This window comes from Tachypleus tridentatus, chromosome 11, assembly GCF_004210375.1.
Source record: "Tachypleus tridentatus isolate NWPU-2018 chromosome 11, ASM421037v1, whole genome shotgun sequence".
Classification (NCBI taxonomy): Eukaryota; Metazoa; Arthropoda; class Merostomata; order Xiphosura; family Limulidae; genus Tachypleus; species Tachypleus tridentatus.
In genome coordinates, this window is record NC_134835.1 from 38643233 (window position 1) to 38648927 (window position 5695).

The 5695-nt window shown below is 32.2% G+C and overlaps 1 protein-coding gene across 2 annotated transcripts in view; it reads left to right on the plus strand.

The window, feature by feature from the left end:
- Positions 1-1890, plus strand: part of LOC143231956 (zwei Ig domain protein zig-8-like) — a 79442-nt gene extending 77552 nt beyond the window's left edge. For both annotated transcript variants that reach the window (XM_076466844.1, XM_076466845.1), the window contains one exon: positions 1446-1890. The gene's annotated coding sequence lies outside the window, so the exon portion shown is untranslated. The remainder of the gene's footprint in view (positions 1-1445) is intronic.
- Positions 1891-5695: the final 3805 nt, after the last annotated feature.

A 5695-nucleotide genomic window follows, 5' to 3' on the forward strand; every position in this document is an offset into this window, starting at 1 on the left:
ACGAGAAGAATATTGCAAAATTTTAAATAATCTGGATATAACTCTCCACTCTAATAACCATAAATAAAATCGCAAAAACAATTATACGTACCCATTACCGGGTAGATATTTAATTCTGATCCATGTAGACAGCTTCCTTTGGTCTGAAGTTAATATTATTAAACTTTTTGATAGACTTGTGAAAGTGATAATAGTATGTTCTGTACTATATTGTCTTTTTTTTCTCCAATTGGTTTCAGGCGCACACCTAAAAAAAAAAAGGTACAATGAAATAACGTTTTTCTGAATGGTGAAAGATTTATCTTACAAGTTTTGTTTGTGCAATTAATTTAAAATAAGTTGTATGTGTCCTTGAACTTTTCATTTTGAAATATACTTTCTTTTTCCACCTGTCAAAGGAAAATTGTGTGATTTTCTCAATTGGTTGTCAGGTTTTTTTCTGATTGTTCAGTAAAACGAATAATGACTGAAAGTCCTGTCCACTTCGTGATAGTTAGATTACAGGTTACAAGGGGTTTAATTCCAATCTGTTTGGTCCGGCAATACCAGGTAGTTACGGCACTCGACTCGTAATCCAAAGGTTGTATGTTCTACTCCTTATCACACCAAATATGCTCGCCCTTTAAGCCGTGGGGCGTTATAATATGACGGTCAATCCCACTATTCCTTGGTGAAAGAGTAGCCCAAGAGTTGGCGGTGGGTGATGATGACCAGCTGATCAATGCTGTTATTTCGTCAACATGTTGATTTCATGTTTGCTAAAATATACACAATTTGTTGTCTTTTTGTGTGGGTTTATTTTTAAGAAGATATTTTCGTTAACAACAATGTATTTAAATACATTCCACTTCCCCTTGTTAGTTGTAACTTTTAATAACAGTTTTTTTTAACAACTTATTTTGAGTTTCAGTTTAACAATATCAAAATAAATGAATATGAAAACCTAGCGAGATAGAAAATTGATTCGTATTTTACTGGAAGCTTCCGGCCTCTCATATTTTTCACAAAAACGCCCCTCAGGTGGTACAGCGGAATGTCTGCGGACTTACAATGCTAAAATCCGGGTTTTGATACCCGTGATGGGCAGATGACAGATATCCCTTTGTGTAGTTTTTTGCTGTAAAACGTAATGTTTTATAGCGTTGGTTGATAATTCAACAAAGTCTCATTTAATAACACTGTACAAGTCTGTAGCCAATCGTTTCTATTTCCAGCCAACTCATTGCTGCCTTTAACGTGTCTGATTCGCTCGTTTATGTTTTTAATAAATCTATGCACTTTCTTCTGAAGAATGACTGATGTCAATTTTTTCTGAATTTACTATGCCATTCATATGTTTATCTTTTAACGTTTACCTATTAAGTAGAGTAAAGTAGAGAATAATAGTGTTCACTTAGTCGTACGCTTAATGTGAAATTAACATTTTGTGCTCTCTACAATTTCAGCCTGGTTGGTCTAAGAAATATTACTGTCTCGAGCATAAGTCTTTAGGTGTGAGGTTTGCGACCGTACGACCCGTGTGTCTCTAATTCTGTCACTCCGTCATGTCACGGTACTTCCAAGTGTAGTATTTTGTCAAGAGAATGAACGACGACTGAGGAACGTAGAAAGTGGATGTTGAAATGTTCGGTACGTTAAGTTAAACATGTGAAGATTAGATCTAGACCAACTTAAGCCTGTTAACACATCAATCTTCATCTAAACATAGCAGTTTCATTGTGATCCAGTTTAAAAACTTTTTAAAACCTAACACATCTAACTTCGGTCGTTATCTAGTTTATCACAGATTCCGATCTAACTATATTAATAGAGTATATGTTGTGTGTCAACTTTATCTGTACTGAAATTTAACTATAATTCTGGTTTCACTTTTATCATTATTCTAAAGTTTCCTGGATTTAATAAAGTAATATTTTGATATTTGTTCTCGGTCTCTGTTTCTTTGTAATAATTTAGTTTCTTGTTTGCTATATTACTTAGCATACTACACGATGTGCAGTTTTTTTGCTAACTAATGAGTTAAAACTAATGATGTCGTTAAATTAAAACTAATTAGGCAATACTGGTGTAGTTTATGACACAAAGATGTATGATGTTTACGTACTTGCCTTTTCAAATCAGAAATTGAAATATTTTCAAAGCTACAACTCCACGTGAGGTAGCTCAACTAATTTCAAAATGTCATAATAAATTATAAGAACTTATTTTTCTGTAAAATACTGTAAAAACAGTAAATGATGGGAAAGTTTTCGAGGAAAAAGTATGAAAAATCTTATAAAGAGGAAAACGTGAACTGAGTTTACAGACCAGAATTGTTAACACTGTAAAACTGTGCTTCGGAAACACGAAATCTGTAAATTCAATATAAAATAGACGAATGTAGATAATATAGTGGAATGCGAAATCCAAACCAAAGTAAGATTATAGAAGTGAATGACTTATTATATCACTAGACAGAAAGAAACCAAGACAACTTAAATCTGGAATTCGAATATTGTGATAAATTAAGAAACTACAATGGAATTCTACAACGGATAACAAATTATTTGAAAAGATCACGAAAACAACACAAATCACTCATGACGGCTTGAAAGATATAGGGGAAGCTTTGATGTTTCAACAACCTCACTGAACTAGAGTATTATAGGACTTATATATATATATATAAATCATCTGCTCGCTTCGATATAGTGAATATAAAGTTTTAAAAAATTATAACTTTTGCGGGCTTTACAAATCCAAGTGTTTTTTTTCATTTCACATTCTGATACAGAATTTGACATGTATCGAATAATTCAAAACATTCTACCAAGAATAGGAAGTTTCTGATTCTCTTCTTTTTATAAGAATTTCATCAACATAGAATATGTTTTTCGTACCATTCATAGACTAGATATGACATTTATGGCAAACAGGGGTTCATTTTAAGTCTGGATTCTTTATGACATTAATTGTAATTAGTAAAAATCACAATCAAAGTTAAGGTGTCCGTTTTAACTCACCTTCTCTCAACAGATTAGTAAAACCTGGTTCACATTTGTTTATCCTTTTATTTAAACATTTAAAAAATACGAAATAAAATAAACTGCTTAAAATAGAAATTTAAAACATATTACATTTTTAGTTAATTAAGATAAGTAGTTTTAAGACCGAGCTCATTAATAATGAAAGTAAAAATTATTTCCTAAACAGATTACTACGAAACGGCAATACAATACAAAGAGGACTTTTATTCTGTGAAAATTCAAGCTTAAAATAAAGTTTGTGAAATTCCAATCCATAGTTCGAAAGTTTTACTAAGTGAAGATCTTAATGTGTCTTCCAGCTTCAGTCAGACACATTAAATTCACATTTAATACACTATGCACTTTAATGAAGTTTTTCTCGACTTTACGACAATGAAATAGACAACTTGTTCTTTTTTACTCGTACTGATTAGCGAACCGCCTCTTTTCCTCTCCTTTCACGAGCACGCGTGACTTAACGATTTAATTGCATTGTGAACCTTGGAATTAATAGGACTTATGCTGCATTTTTGTATCGTTTTCTTACCGTTACACATAACTACATCTAACTTTCCGGACTGCTGTCATTTAAAATGCAGTCTTTCGAATAATGGTCTTAAATGTTTCGTGAAATAGAATATTAAAAGCTATGTTACCAAGCTACGAGTTTATGGAATACGAAACAACACTAGAGAATAATGGAACGAAAAGTATTAAATAATCACCGTCATTTGTGAAAATTTTAGAGAAAAAGTGCTAAGCCTTTATCTAAATATAAAATGGACGATCTACATAACGTTTATATGTCGATTGTTCTCTTTTTTTTTATTATTCCATTTATTTCAAGATATCGTTGCGAACGAGCTTCAGGTTCGTAGACGTCACAAAATTAGAAACACGGAACGTAACAGAGATAACGTTACACTATAACATTAAAGAAATATCTAAAATATGCGTAATTTTACCGAATTGTGCATTACCTAAACAATATGAAGGCACTAGACATCTCTAGCAGATTTAAAAAAAAAACACATAAAAGTAAAAAATAGGAAGATAAATAAATACGACTGAGATATTTCGAGTCCCTGCTAGTACAGCGGTAAGTCTACGGACTTGCGATACTATAATGAGGGGTTCGCTTCCACTCGGTGGGCTCAACATATAACCCGCTTTGAAGGGGGTGATAGGAGGTTATCAATGGCCTCTTGCAATTTCATGCCTCTGCTAGTAGAGCGGTAAGTCTACGGATTTGCAACGCTAAAATCAGCAGTTGGATTCTCCTCGATGGGCTCAGCAGATAGCCCAATGTGGCTTTGCTGCAAGAAAACACCCACGCAAATATTTCGAAGCGTACACATGTTTGAATTTTCTGTTTTCTTTTCACTTGAAATAAACAAACATATGATAGTATTAGCAAGATACAAAAAGTGATAATTTAGTTTTCTCCCTAAGAGCTAGGTTAAATATGAATGTGTTCATCTTAAATGTTCTAATATGAATCATATAATTTAAATAACAGTCAATAAGTCTGGAAAATAACCTTCTTGCTCATACAATCAAGAGTATTGTGTAACGGTTTACTTATTTCTATTTATTATCCCAAAAATATCCGAACATATAACTGCATTACTCCAGACGAGTCTTTCATCAATGTATATTTTAGGAATACAGAGAAAAATGCTTTGTAAATTAAAATCAACTAAATTATATCATCAAACAGGAAAGGTTTTGATTTAACACCAAGTGAATGATATTTTTAAGCGAAAGAAGTTTTAATTTAACACCAAGTGAATGATATTTTTAAGCGAGAGAGGTTTTAATTTAACACCAAGTGAATGCTGTTTTCAAAACAGAGAGGTTTTAATTTAATACCAAGTGAATGATATTTTTAAGGGGAAGAAGTTTTAATTTAACACCAAGTGAATGATATTTTTAAGCGAGAGAGGTTTTAATTTAACACCAAATGAATGCTGTTTTCAAAACAGAGAGGTTTTAATTTAATACCGAGTGAATGATATTTCCAAGCAGAAGACGTTTTAATTTAACACCAAGTGAATGATATTTTTAAGCGAGAGAGGTTTTAATTTAACACCAAGTGAATGATATTTTCAAGCGGAGAAGTTTTAATTTAACACCAAGTGAATGATATTTTTAAGCGAGAGAGGTTTCCAATTTAACACCAAGTGAATGATATTTTCAAGCGGGAGAAGTTTTAATTTAACACCAAGTGAATGATATTTTCAAGCGGGAGAAGTTTTAATTTAACACCAAGTGAATGATATTTTCAAGCGAGAGAGGTTTCAATTTAACACCAAGTGAATGATATTTTCAAGCGGGAGAAGTTTTAATTTAACACCAAGTGAATGATATTTTAAGCGAGAGAGGTTTCCAATTTAACACCAAGTGAATGATATTTTCAAGCGGGAGAAGTTTTAATTTAACACCAAGTGAATGATATTTTTAAGCGAGAGAGGTTTCCAATTTAACACCAAGTGAATGATATTTTCAAGCGGGAGAAGTTTTAATTTAACACCAAGTGAATGATATTTTTAAGCGAGAGAGGTTTCCAATTTAACACCAAGTGAATGATATTTTCAAGCGGGAGAAGTTTTAATTTAACACCAAGTGAATGATATTTTTAAGCGAGAGAGGTTTCCAATTTAACACCAAGTGAATGATATTTTCAAGCG